This window comes from Dipodomys merriami, unplaced genomic scaffold (assembly GCF_024711535.1).
Source record: "Dipodomys merriami isolate MVZ:Mamm:240054 unplaced genomic scaffold, mDipMer1.0.p SCAF_579, whole genome shotgun sequence".
NCBI lineage: Eukaryota > Metazoa > Chordata > Mammalia > Rodentia > Heteromyidae > Dipodomys > Dipodomys merriami.
This window is the reverse complement of record NW_027206156.1, coordinates 151,175-167,055: the sequence shown is the minus strand read 5'-3', so window position 1 is coordinate 167,055 and position 15,881 is coordinate 151,175.

The window sequence follows — 15,881 nt, the reverse complement described above, 5'->3', positions numbered from 1 at the left end:
CAAAAAAATACCAATACATGAGTGTCATGAGCGTGAGGAAGCTACTCAAAGATTGATACAGGAATTTCGTGAGCAGATTGAGAACACTAAAAGAGAAAAAAAAGTTATTGGGTGAGAAGGTTGAGATCAGTCAAAGAGATAGATAGGAATTGTGTGAGTTGGCTGAGAACAGATGAAGAGAAAGTCAGGAATGGCATGAGCAGGCTGAGAACACTCGAAGTGAACTACAAGAATTGCATGCACGTGAGGAAGCTAATCAAAGAGAAATATAGGAACTGAGAGATCGGGATGAGAATAGACTAAAATCAATAGAGGCATTCAAGGAATTCATAAACAGAGAGCTGAAAGAACTCAGGGAGACCACAAAGGGAATGCTGAATGGAGCCCAACAGAAGGAATAGCAGTCCAAGGAAAGCATAACCAATCAACTAAGTGACTTGAGAATATACACTAAACACCAAATTAAGGAAGTAAAGAAGTTCATAGAAGATCTAAAAAAAACTCCAACACAGAATTTGAAGTCATCAAAACCGACCAATTAGAAGGAAAAGAAATAAAAACAAAGTAGAAAGTCTTGACAATAGGTTAGACCATTCAGAAGATCAAATCTCAGGTATTGAAGACATCCCAGGTATTAAAGAGAAAGAACATACAACCATCCAAGACAAATCCAAGAAATATGACAGATCTATTCAACATTTGGAAGACATCATCAGAAGGCCTAATTTGAGTATAATGGGTATAGAGGAACACATAGAGAGAGAAGTTAATGGTCTAGGAAATTTGTTTAACAGGATACTAACAGAGAACTTCCCAAACATGCAAAAAGATAGGCCTATTCAGATACAAGAAGCTTTTAGAAGTCCAAGTAGGCCAGACCGAAACAGGACATCTCACAAACAAAATATAATCTACAAAGGATCAATTCAGACCAAGGAAAAGATCCTTAAAGCTGGCAAGGAGAAAAGATCAATCACCTATAAAGGGAAACCAATTAGAATCACCTCAGATTCCTAAGCACAACTACAGCAAGAAGAGCTTGGGATCATGTATGCCATGCCGTAAAGAGAAACAACTATCAAACAAGAATCCTGTACCCAACTAAACTCACCTTCATAACTGAAGGCCAAATAAAAACCTTCCATAGCAAAGAAAAATTGAAACAATATATCTCTCTGAAGCCAGGCCTAAAAAGATACTTAAAGATATCCTACACATAGAAAACCAACAAGACCACAATAAAGGCCAAGAAACTGTGCCCAAACTGAGAATCCAAGAACCCAGTTTTCGCAGCTCCCAAGAAGGTGGATAAAATGGCAGGAACTCCCAAATCCCTCTCAGTCCTATCTCTCAACATTAATGGAATGAATGCTCCAATTCAGCAACATAGACTGTCTAGTTGTATTAAAAAGCAAGATCCTTCTATCTGATGCCTTCAGGAGTCACATCTTGCCCATAAAAACAAACACACTTTCAATGTGAAAAGCTGCAACAAAATCTACCAAGAAAAAGGCCCCCATAAACAGGCAGGTGTTGCAATCCTCCTATCAGATACAATAGACTTCAAATTAAAATCAATGAGAAGAGATAAGGAAGCTCGCTACATACAAATTAAGGGATCCCTCCTTGAGGAGGATATTACAATTCTAAATATCTATTTTCCAAGCAATGGAGCACCCAAATTTACTCAAGAAAAACTACTTTCCCTCAAATCCCACATAGGTCCAAAGACATTAATGTTGGGGACTTTAACACACCACTCTCCCCACTAGATAGATCAACTTGGCAAAAACTCAACAGAGAAACCGCATACCTAAAAAACTGCATAGATCAACTAGATTTAACAGACATCTACCGAATATTTCACCTATCAGCATCAGAATACACGTTTTTCTCAGCAGCACATGGAACATTTCCCAAAATAGACTGCATTTTAGGTCACAAAGCCAAATTGTCCAAATTGAGAAACACTGAAATTATACCTTGCATTCTCTCAGACCACCGGGGAAGAAAATTTGAACTCAACACCAAAATCCACCAAAGAAAGTCCTGTAACACATGGAGGCTGAACAACACTGTTGGACCACCAGTGGGTCATGGAAGTGATTAGACATGAAATTCAAGTATTCATGATATTCAACAAAAATGTACACACAAATTAACTGCTCCTATGAGACATAGCAAAGGCAGTACTCATAGGCAAATATAGGTCTGAGTTCCTACATCAACTAATTGGAGAGATCTGAAACCAACAATTTAATGAGACCTCTGAGCCTCCTTGAAAGAGAGCAGCAAGATAAACTTCAATCTAGGAGATGGAAAGAAATAATTGAATTAAATAATTAAATTAAATTAAATAAATAAATTAAATAATTAAATCAGAATATAAATTAATTAGAATACAAAAAGACCATAGAAAGAATCAACAAAACAAAGAGTTTGTTCTTGGAAAAAATTAACAAAATAAACAGAGCCTAAGCAAACCTTATCAGAAAAAGATGAGAACACACCCAAATAAATAAACTCAGAGATGAGAATAGAAACATTACCACAAAAACAACTAACACTCAGAACATTATATGGGAATACTTCTCAAACCTTTATGCTCATAAATTTGAGAACTTAGCAGAAATGGAACTTTATCTAGCAAATATCAATATGGGGAAACTAAACCAAGATGAGTTAAGCCATATTAAGAGGTCCATATCAAGCATTGAAATAGAAACAGTTATAAGCGGCCTCCCATCTAAGAAAAGGACCAGATGGTTTTACAAGAGAATTCAACAAGACCTTCAAATCAAAACTCACACCAATATTGCTTCAACTCTTCAATGAAATTGAAAGAGAAAGTTCACTACAGAATTAATTCTATAAAGCTATAATAACCCTCATCCCATAACCAGGCATGGATTCATCAAAGAAAAAGAACTATAGACCCATTTCTTTGATTAACATTGATGAAATATTTTTCAACAAAAATTTGGACAATCGACCTCAACAATTCATCCAAAAAATCATACACCACGATCAAACAGGTTTCATTTCAGGGATGCAAAGCTAGTTCAATATATGCAAATCAATTAACATAATTAATCACATCAACACTAGCAAGGATAAGAACCACATGGTTACCTCCATAGATGAAGAAAAAAAATTGACAAGATCTAACACCCATTCATGATTAATGTTCTGGAAAAATTAGGAATCTATGGAACCTTCCTCAATACAATAAAGACTGTATATGAGAAACCTACATTAAGTATTATACTCAATGGTGAAAAAATAAAGCCATTTCCTCTAAAATCAGGAAAGAGACAAGGATGTCCACTCTCCCCACTGTTCTTCAATCTAGTATTAGAATGCCTAGCTAGAGCAATAAGACAAAATGCAAACATAAAGGGGATTCAAATAGGGAAAGAAGAAGTAAAACTGTCCCTCTTTTCAGATGACATGAACTTGTATTTAAAGAATCCCATACACTCCACTCCCAAATTACTCAAGGTGATCCAAAACTTTTGGCAAAATAGCAGCGTATAAAATTAACCCTCAAAAATCAATGGCTTTTCTGTATGTCAGCAGTGAGAATTGTGTGGCTGAAATTAGGAAAGCAACTCCATTTGTAATAGCCCGACACACAAAAAATAAAATACCATGGTTAACTTAACCAAATAAGTGAAAGGTCTTTATGATGAAAATTTTAAAAACCTGAAAAAGGAAATCAACACAGAACTTAGAAGGTGGCAAAAAATTCTCATGCTCCTGGATTGGAAATATCAACATCGAGAAAATGGCAATATTTCCCAAGGCTATCTGCCAATTCAATGCGATACCTATCAATATTCCTACCTCCTTCTTGAAGGAAATAGAAGAGGCAATCCAAAAATTCATATGGAACATAAAAAAACCCGAATAGCAAAAACGATCCTTAACAGAAACAACAGTGCTGGAGGCATATCAGTACCAAATTTCAAGCTCTACTACAAAGCCATAGTAATCAAAACAGCTTGGTACCGGCACATTGGACCTCAGGACAAATGGAATAGAATTGAAAACCCAGAAATGAACCTACAGACATATAGCCATCTAATCTTCGATAATGGAGCTAAAAATTAGAATGGAAGAAAGACAGCCTCTTCAGTAAATGGTTCTACTTGTAGAAAAATAAATCTAGAACTTTATATTTCACCCTGCACCAGAATCAATTACAAGAGGCTCAAAGACCTCGGAGACAAAGTATACACCCTGAATACATTACAGGACCGAATAGAAGAAACCCTAGGTCACCTTGGCACAGGATGACATTTTGTTAACAGAGACCAAGAAACACAAAAAATTAAAGAAAGGTTGGACAAATGGTATTGCGGGAAATTGCAGAGCTTCTGCATGGCAAAGGACATAGCTAGCAAGATCAATAGAAAGCCCAGGGATTGGAAGATGATCTTCACTAGCCATATAATGGACAAGGGTCTCATATCTAAAATATACCTGGAAATCAAAAAATTAAATCCCTGAACAACAAATCTTCAAAGAAACAACTGGCCAATTAATAAGTAGGCTAAAAACTTAAAGAGAAACTCCTCTGAAGAAGAAAGAAAGATGGCCAATAGATACATGAAGAAATTCCCAACATCTTGCCATAAAAGAAATGCAAATCAAAACAACATTGAGATACCACCTCATCCCAGTTAGAATGGCGATAATCAAGAACTCTAATAACAACAGATATTGTAGAGGATGTGGACATTGTTGGTGGGTGCATAAGCTTGTTCAACCACTTTGGAAAGCACTATGGAGGTTCCTCCAAAGACTCCACATAGAGCCCCCCTATGACTCAGCAATCCCACTTTGGGCATTTATCCAAATGATCACAAACAAGACCACGCGAAACCTACCAGCACAATTATGTTTATTGCAGCATTATTTACCATAGCTAAGATATGTAACCAACCCAGATGCCCCACAGTAGATGAATGATCAAGAAAATGTCATATAGGTACACAATGAAATTTTGTGCCTCCATCAGAAAGAATGACATTGCCCCATTTGTTAGGAAATGGAAAGAGTTGGAAAAATTATATTAAGTGAAGTAAGTGAGGCCTAAATAAACATAGGTCCCATGGCTTTTCTTATTTGCAACATCTAGTATATATCTGAGTCAAGCAGTAAAGGTCAGATAAGTTGATGTTAGGGAAATGAACCCTAAGATATGTGTTAAAATGCTTTTTTTTTCTTTCATGAGATTGTTTCTAAAATGTTTAGAAGATTATTTATTGGTTCCTTTGTATGTCCATCCCTCATGATATAACCCCTGCTTTCACTGTATATGATGTTTGTGTAATTTGAGAAGGGAGAGGGGAAAAAAACAAATCGTTAAATCAGGGATACAGGTGGACCCATTGCAACAATGAGATGTACAAGACGTTATGTTGAAAAACAAACTTTACAACTTTGGTGTGTGGGGGGGCAGGTGGGTAAGGAGGAATCGCTGTGGGGGGGACATGGGCAGGATGGGAAGAGATGGGAAGGGGAAACAAATAGGAGGCTACAATGCTTGATAAGAAATGTACTCATTATCTTGCACATGTAATTTAACTCCTGTGTACTAGCACAAGACCAGACTCCAGGGCCAATGGAATAGAATTGAAAAGCCAGAAATGAACCTAAAGACATATAACCATCTAATTTTTGGTAAGGGAGCTAAAAAAATAGAATGGAAGAATGACAGCCTCCTCAGTAAATGGTGCTGGCAAAATTGGTTAACTACTTGTAGAAAACTATAGCTAGATCCTTATATATTACCCTTCACCAGAATCAACTCCAAATGCATCAAAGATCTCCGAGTCAAAGCAGACACTCTGAAAATATTACATGATGGAATAGGAGAAACCCTAGGTCTCCTTGGCACAAGCCGAAATTTTCTTAATGGAGACCCAGAAACACAACAAATCAGTGAACGTTTGGACAAATGGCATTGCATGAAATTGCAGTGTCTGCATGGCAAAGGACATAGCTAGCAACATCAATAGAAAGCCCACGGATTGGGAGAAGATCTTCACTAGCCATACAACGGACAAGGGTCTCATATCTAAAATATACCTGGAACTTAACCCCTCTGTACAGTATGTTCACAAATAAAATAAAATTAAATTAAAAAAATTAAATTCCCCAACAACAAATCTTCAAAGAAACAACTGCCCAATTAATAAGTGGGCTAAAGTCTTTTGGAGTGTGTTCTTTACTCATATAAAACTTGTCTGTAACCTTCTGATTGAGAGTATTACAAAAGGAAACAATATGCCATTTGAAGGCCAGCATAGAACAAAAGGAAATATTTGTTTTAAAAGTGGTCTGCTGCAAACAAACAAAGACATGGATGTTTTAAAGTGTCTTATGCATGGATGTTTCACTCTTGATGTGATTTTCTTGTTGCAGGACTCAGTTATCAATTCCTTTAGTCTGGTCTGGAGTTTTCCATAGCAATAAGGATTCCAAAAAAGCAGGATCCAGTAAGTATGATCAGCAAAAGCAGCCTCTTCTCAGACCAGTACTCTTTTAAGGAGGCTCCCAAAGAAATACCTGCTGTTTGTTTTGTTCGTTTAGTTTGTGCTGGTTCTGGGGCTTGAACTCAGAGGCTGGACCCTGTCCCTGTACAGTGTCCTTGCACACCTGCCCCCAAAGCTAGTACTCTACTGTTTGAGCCAAAAGTGCACTTCTGGATTTTTTGGTTTTTAATTACATATCAGAATTTGACACACTCTCCTGTCTGGTTTGGCTTTGAACTGAGACACTAAGAAAGCTAAGTGACATCAACTTTATGGACTTCCCTTTTGAACCAAGAAATACTAGATGAAGCTTATTATTAGGCCAATATTTGACAATTTGTAAAAGAAGAAAATATGTTCAGCAAAGGATCCATAACTTAAAAAACTCAGTACATATAGGTGCACTCAATCATTTTGGTATTATTTTCTCTGCTTGGCAAGATTATTATTGACTTCGTCATTCCTTTTGTGAAAACTTAAAGTAATATTTGCAATTTTTACTTGGTCGTGGGGCTTAAACTCTGATCCTGGGCACTGTCCCTCAGCTCTTCAGCTCAAGTTGAGTGCTCTACCACTTTAGCTACAACACCACTTCTAGGTTTCTTGTGGTGAATTGAAGATAAGGGTTTCATGTACTTTCCTGACCAGGCTGGCTTTGAACCAAGATCCTCTGGTCTCAACCTCCTGAATAGCCAGGATTACAGGCATAATCCAGCAGCACCTGGCTCATATTTGCATTTAGTGCACTTAATGACACTAAGTATATAAAGAATGGAAATCTGAATCAAATGATGTGACATTTCAGCTTTTCAGAATAATTGAGGTAGCAATAAATATGTTTTCCTTTTCCATTTTGTTACATTAATGCCTCATGAGCTATGGGACCCTCAGATTACCATCTCTTACCTCTGTGTAGGTGTATTTAATATTAGGAAATGTTCATAGAGAAATAAAGAAAGACAGGTTTTTCGAAAGCAAAGTTAATCAGGAGATATATTTATCACACAGAGATTAAGAACTATGCTAAGAGATTTAGAACGTTAAAGGCAATGAGGAATAAGCCTAGTTGATAACTTGTTCTTCAATAACTAAAAATGGTTCCTTAGAATGGTTTCTGTTATACCTTATTGACTATCACTCATTCCTTTTATCTGGAGTTATTCCTTCTCTTCTGTCACAGCTGTTAATTAGCCTCTGTCTTTTTGGTGCCAGGACTGGCCCAAAGGTTTCTAAATCTCACTTAGATTACCCTTCTCATTGTGATTAGCAGTGACCACTCAAAAGCCTACAATCTTTGAATTTCCAGAATTAACTTTCCTGACATCTAAGCACATTCCTGGCATTAATTGTTGTGACCTAATGAACAAAACTTTTTTTTTCCAACACAGTATCCAAATATAGGTAAAGTACATTAATTAGGTACTATCTCCAGGTATCAGTATGGATGGAGCAATTGTATATTCCAAGTATGGGTTTTTTTTATTTTGCATTTACTAACTAAATATTTGTTGTTGTTGTTGTTGTTTTGCCAGTCCTGGGGCTTAAACTCAGGGCTAAAGAATTATCCTTCAGCCTTTTTTTTTTTTTGCTCGAGTTAACCCTCTACCACTTGAGGCACAGCACCACTTCCAGTGTTTCTTTTTCTATTTATGTGTACTGAGGAATTGAACACAGGGTTTCATGCATGCTAGGCAATCACGGTAGCATGAAGCCATATTCCCAGAGCCCTAAAAGACTTTTGTAAGATGGCTTTACATTTTCATTCTGTAACAATGTATCATAATTTTGGCCAGAAATTTTAGCTAGGAAAGGACATTGAACCCAATACTGAGTCCAATAATGCTAGATGGACAACGAATAACTGTCACAGTCTAGCCAGGGCACAGAGGGGCTTACCGCATGTAGCTGGTACAACAGACTGAGCGAGACAGCTCCTGTACCACAACTCACCTCCAGAATGAGAGGGCCCCCTTGGTTCCAGCCACTTGGGGATGCTGGACCACCTCTCCAGCACCCATTCAATTAGTTCTTAAAAGAGAGAGAGTGAAAGAAAGATGGTCAGAATTACACTTAAGCCAGTTGCCAGTGGCTCAGGTCCATAATCCTAACTACACAGGAGGCTAAATCTGACGATCATGGTTCACAGTCAGCCTGGGCAGGAACATCTATGGGACTCTTATCTCCAAAGAACCACCAGAAAATCATAAGTGGCACTGTGACTCAAGTGGTAGAGCATTAGCCTTGAGCTGAGGAGCTCGGGGACAGTGCCCAGGCCCAGAGTTCAAGCCTCACGACTGACAAGCAGTGAATTTCCCACCACAAGAAGTGGACTGAATAGCACCCATTGTCCTAGGGAGCATGGCAGAGGAGTTATGAGTAGGTCACCCAGCTTCTCTGTTCCTCAATTTCCCCAGCTGCAAAACTGAACAAAGTGAAGGAACCCTTTCCTCATGGGGATAGGGTAATAATGAAAGAGCCATGTTTTGTTTCATATTCCTATACCTGTAGCACCATTAATAACACACACCATCTGAGCTTTTTCCGGGTATCTTCCTGTCATATTCTCACAGAATTGCTGAGAACTGTATCTGACTGCCGCTCCCTCTGTGCCTGGCCCTGCTCCGGAGATCCCTCTGTAGTAATCCCTTGTTTCCTCACAACTGTCCCATGAGGAGACTGAGGTCTGATGGTCAAAGCCAAACTCAGAACTTCACCTGTGTCCAAGAATTGGCTGCCGGGGACTAAGTTTGGAAAAATCCATCTAAATAAATTACTGAGTGTGACACTATGTGTCTACCATCCCAAATACAGAGGACTGGGCCTGGTGGTGCATGCCTGTCACAGATAGGAGGTCCGCAATTCAGCCCAGCTTGAGTATACATTAAGCCTCAATCTCGGAAATGCCCAAGACAGAAAAGCTTGACTCACAGGGTAGAAGACCTGACTGGCAAGCCTAAGGCCTTGAGGTCAAACCATAATATACCAAAAAGAATCAGAGGTCCAGTGCCTCAAGCTCATGTCTATAATCCTAGCTACTCAGGTGCCTTATATCTGAAGATCACAGCTCAAGATTTAACATAGGGTTGGCCTCGCCCATCAGACGTCATGATGAGAAGACCTGGAGTCTGACCTATGTTGCTCTGCTCCATACTAGCAGGGCGCATATCCTTACTAAGTGTTGGCCAAGCTCTCTGACCCCCTGGGAAGCCACCCAATGTGAGCTGCATTCCCAGGTTCTCCCAAACTCCCACTGCCACTAACCAGGCCCAAGGGAGTACACAGCTCCAGGGCACACAGATCTCTTGTTCTTTTAACAGTGCTGAGTCCCCTTCAAGCGTCCCTCCCTTCCAGGTCCCTAGAGCTCAGCTGTGAATCCCATGCACCCCCGAAAATACAGCAGGTAGAAGTTGCCATAGCCAGTCTCCTTGTTACAATGCACATCTACACAGACACACACATACACACACACACACACACACACACACACACACACACACACACACACACACACACACACACACACACACATATCCAGACCTGTGACAGAAGACTTGTGAATGCAGCACCTGCATTTTGCCAAATGATCACTCACCTGAGTAAAGTCAGGCTGAACAAGGAGAAAGATGATCTCTCTCTGTGTGTCTCTCTTTCTGTCTCTCTCTGTGTCTCTCTCTGTATCTCTCTCTGTCTCTCTATCTCTCTGTCTCTCCCCATCTCTGTCTCTCTCCATCACTGTCTCTGTCTCTCTGTCTCTGTCTCTGTCTGTCTGTGTGTCTGTCTCTCTCTCTCTCTCTCTCTTTCTCTCTCTCTTTCACACACACACAGACTCAGAGCAGTCCCTCTCCTGAGTTTGTGGGAGACCAGATGGACCAGGAGCACCAGCAGAAGTTGGCAGAGCTGGGAAATGTGATCACCCTGTCAGAACTGTTGACAGCTGGTGCGGGGAGACAGCCGGGGTGCATGTGTGTGGGTGGGGTGTTCCTCCCAGATATTCACCTTCTGTTCTGACTCCCAACACCCTCACCTCCCTACTGGGCTTTTCTGGGAACCTCTTCAAGTGAAAGTGTGACCGAGCACAGAAAACAAGGGCTCACACAGCAAGGGGGTCTATCTTCTGCATCCAACACCCTCCACCCCAGAAAAAAGGAAAAGTACCCAGAAGGCAAGTGTGGACATGCTGCTCCCCACCTCTGTACTAAAGCCACCAGGTTCCCACCAGGGAGAGGAAGAGTGCAGATGCGCCGCTGTGTGGCTCCAGGCCAACGGCTCTGTGGCGCCCACTCCTCACCCAACCCTGCACCTCCCCGTTTCCTGGGACACTGTAGGCTAGGGATGGGGGTAGGATCCTCAGGTCAACACCCACCCCCATCCCTGTGGCATTTGTGGCAGGGCCTTGGCCAGAATGTGGGGCATGGGGGAGGTGCAGGTCCTGTCGGGAGGAGGGAGGAGGGGGGGTTATGGGTTTGTGGGGTGTGGTCCTGTGTGGGCAGCCACTCACATGTGCTGCTGGGAGAAGCTGTTGGCAGATGCTCCGGGTGAGGCCAGCAGCAATGACAGAGGCATGGTAGACACTCAGGCCCAGAGCAGATGACAGGGGGGCCAGGACAAGGTCAGACTACAAGCTGGCCAGTGGCGCACCATTGAGCCATTGCCTGAGGACTCCAAGAGGCACCACAATCTGAACCAGCAACACCAGGTTTGAAATGCTACACAGCTGGGAAGGGGAGGAGGGGGCCAGCGCACAGGCTGGCACATGGTGTGGCTGAACAAGGCCTCTCTTCCTCGGCCTCAAGTCTCTTGCTCACCACTCACCCACCTCTACCTTCCTCAACTACTGGTAGTGGTATCAACCACAGAGGTAATCCCGGTGCTACAGGGCAGCATAGAATGTGGGCATGGCCACTATTCTTGTATACCATTGGTCAGAAAGAACCATGAAAGAATGGGGGTGTGTCTCAAATACTGTGATGCAGGCAGAATGGGCGTAGTCAAGATGACAGCAGCCCCTTTCCCAGGAAACTCTATCCAATCCAGTTGGGGACAAGAGGGTGACCTGCTTGAGCCAGATGTCTGCACAGATTGTTGTGTATGCCTGTTTGTTGCCAGTCCCAGACCTTGAACTCAGGATCTAGGCACAATCTGTGAACTGCTTTTGCTCAAGGCTAACCACTGGAGCCACAGAGCTCTACTTCTGGCTTTGTTGGCACTGAAGTTGGACAGAAGTCTCAAGGACTTTCCTGCCTAGGTTCACTTTGACCATGATCCTCCTATCACAGCCTTGTAAGTATCAAGGAAGACTTTTGAGAGCCACTGGTGCCTGCCTAATCATTGATCTTGCTGATGTACTCAAACAGACCAGTGTTTTCTCTACTCTAAGGTCTACGTGCTGGGAGCTCAAGCCCACATATTGAATCCTGGTCCTGCCACCTCCAAATGGCAGGAGATCCTAAGAAACTCACTCCTATTCATATGATTACCAATGGAATGTGATGTATTTCATGATTGAATGGGAAGTTCTTGAATGATTCTAGGATAAAATTATACATAATAATATTATAGGACACTGATAAATTGTAACTAACACTTTATGAAGCATTTAAACAATCACATTCATTAAATGGAGGCAGAATGAAATACCTAAGAATTGGGCTCACATACTATAAAGGTGCCATTTTTTCTGCCAGGACTGGGCTTTGAATGCATGGTCTGGCTAACACTGTTGCTCTCTGTGGGAAGGGGAAGCTTGCCTCCTTGAAGTAAAAAAAATCAAGTCCATTTCTTAGGCCTGAAATCGATACCCACCACTAGAAAACATCCTATTTGTGTACATTTTAAATATATGATTTATATTCATATGTGGACTCCATATTGTGTTCAGTGTAGTTACTCATTTTATTGTTTATTTTATTCATGTATTGACTGTTCATTTTATTGACTATTATCACACATATGGATTCCACTTCATACCTGACAACCAGGACTTTCACAGAAAAGAAAAACTAGTATCACCATCAGCTTCTTATGCCACAATTCATTTTTTGGGGGTGCTGACATCTGAACTCATAGCCTACAAGACACAATTCATGAATGGGTGAGCGTCAGCACACCATCCTGGGGCAAATTGAGCTGACAGGCAGTTCCTAGGATCTGAAATTGGCAAAAACAAACAAAAAAAATTATCTCCCTGGCTTGCAATTGGTGCCCTTTTATCTGCCAGGCTTTGGATTTGAACTCAGGGTCTGGGTAACTCTGCAGCACTGTCGACCAAGGGGAAGCTCAACATGCTTGAAGACAAGAAAGTCAGGCCTGGGCCCTAGGCCTGAATTCAAGCTCCAGCACTGGGAAACATACTATTTATATACATTGTAAAGATAGGATTTGTAATTACCTATAGATGTTCAGTCCATATCTTCTTTGTTGTGGTTATTTATTGTATTTCTGTTTTATTCATTTATTTACCATTTATTTTATTGACTATGATAACACACATTCCATTTATTATATTGATGACAACCTATTACATAGTATCTAGATTTGTAGACATGTTCTCCATCATGTCTGACACCCAGGACTCTCAGAGAAAGGGAAAACAGGTGTCACACTATGCTTCTTCCGACATGATCCAATTGTTGGCAGTGCTGGGATATGAACTCAGAGCCTAGCAAACCCAATTCATGAATGGGTGTGTCAACAAGGCAAACTCTATCCCAGGAAGCTGCCAGGAAGTTCCCAGACCCTGAGATCAAGCCGCAGGGGTGGAAAAATAGCCATACATGGATAGGCAGGTGGTAGTATACCAAGAAATATATATTTGTATGGAGTGCCAGAGACATCTACCTAGGATTCAATGACATAAACTATGTTTCTACCAACTCTTAGGTAGTTATTACACCACCATTGAAGGAATAGGATTCTTCTCATGCTTAGTAAGATATTCATTAAGATCAATCAGCATCCTAGGATCATTCTGTCTAATTTTAGACTAGACTAATGCACGCAGAAACTTTTCATTCAAACATGAGTTTGCTCACATTCCATTGGTATTCCCATGCATAGGAAGAGTCTCTTGGGAAAACACCCCACTGGTAGGTGTCAGGACCAGGACAAGAATTCAGGGCCTATATGGCTGTATGGGCCTATGGCATAGCCCACTAGCCTTCCCCAATGCAAAGTGAGGTACCCTATTGTAGGTGTGTCATTGAGACCCAGGATGGTCACCATGAAAAGGAACAAAATATAATATATCCATCTCACGGCTTTCTCTCTCTCTCTCTCTCTCTCTCTCTCTCTCTCTCTCTCTCTCTCTCTCTCTCTCTCTCTCTCTCTCTCTCTCTCTCTCTCTCTCTCTCTCTCTCTCTCTCTCTCTCCCTCCCTCCCTCCGTCCCTCCCTCCCTCCCTCCCTCCCTCTCTCTTTTTGTTGTTTTGTTTTGTTTTATTTCTGGCAAGACTTCAGGGCCTAGGATCCCAGGATTGGCTATGGACCCATGGCAGCCCGCCACCCTGAGGTGATTGAAGCTGATGTAGATTTAATTCAGTTAGCAGTAAATCTATAGCACTGTAGGAGAAATTGAAGCTCACCATCCTTGAAGACTGCAATATCAGTCTATGTTGCAGGGCCTGAATTGAAACCCTAGCACGGGCAAAAATAATATACTCACCTATTTTACACATAGGATCTCTATTTACATTCATGTGTGAAATGTGTCTTATGTTCAGTGTAGATATTCTTTTTATTGTGTCTTAGTCATGGATGAATTTTTTGTTTTATTTAGTACGATGACAGACATGACTGTGCTGACATGGATGACAACCTATTTCCATGGCAATAGAGTTGCCTATATAGCATTCTTGATCCTCCCGGAGACCTAGGACTTTCACAAGTCAGGGCAGGAAAACAGGTGGATAGATGGGCTTCTCAGATCAGGATTCATCTTTTGACATTATTGGGATTTGAACACAGAGACTAGCAGATCAAATTGGGGAAAGGTATTAGGTGAGGATACAGGCCTGTGAGCAACTAAGGAGCTAGGCCATTCCCAGGACCTGACATTGAACCCCAGGGAGGGCCAGGATAGGAAGAGATTCATCCTTGAAACATAAGATCGATATTGACATACATGTGCGGACAGCCTCTTGCATTAGGTGCACTTCTCCTTAATTTGTTTCTAATTCATGGAGATATTTTGTGTTTTACTGAGGTTGGTGGCAGGTATAGCTGTGCTGACATGGATGACAACCTGTTCCCATGGTTATAGGGTTGCTTATGCATTCATTCTCCATCCTAGCTGAGACCCAGGACTTTCACAGGAGAGGAAAACAGGTGCAACGACTGGCTTCTGACATCAGGATGAATCTTTTGTCAGTACTGGGATTTGAACTCAGGTCTGGGTAACTGTTGCACTGTGGAGGGAGGGGAGGCTCACCATACTTGAAGACTAGAATATCAGGCCTAGACCAGGGCCTGATTTGAAGCCCCAACTCTGGACAAAATAAGAAGCCCACCTCTTTTAAACATAAGATCTCTATTTATTTACATACAGGTCTGGTATGCATCTTCCATTCAGTGTAGTTATTCTTTTTATTTTGTGTCTTTTTCAAGGAGGTATTGTGTATTTTGTTGATTATAGGATGACATATATAATTTTGCTGAGTTGGATGACACCCTATTCCCATGGGTGTGGAGTTGCCTATGCTTTCTTGATTCTTTATTCTTGCTGAGACCCAGCACTTGCACAGTACAGGAAAACAGGTGCAAGGATTGGCTTCTCACATCAGGATGAACCTTTTTGTAGTGCTGAGATTTAAACTAGGGGCCTAGCAGGCCCAACAGCTCAATGGGTCCACATGAGCCTACCATCTTCTGAGCTAGGCCATATCCAGGACCTGAGATAGAGCCCCTGGGTGGGGGTGTGGCACAATATTCATCCATTCATAAGCTGAAGCTAGTATGCTAATAAATACCTATTTGGATAGAGTAGGAGATGTAATGAGCTGTGTTGGAATCCTATGTACCATGTGAGTACCGATTCTTGGATCTTTCCCAATGCCTCCAATTCTTGAATGTGATTCTTATGGTCATACTTCATGAACTCTTAATTTAAAATAATCATTGTGCCATACGTCTTGCCTATCATTTCCTATGAGAATCATGCATGAACTAAACTCTTCCCTAGGACTGAATTCAAGTACCTCATAACATTTATAAACATGTTAAATATATGATTTATACTTACTTCTCTGTATTCAGTCTATATCGTGCTTGTTGGAGTGATTCATTATATTTTATTATTGATTTACTTGTTTAGCATTTATTTTATGGACTGTGAGTACACCAATAAC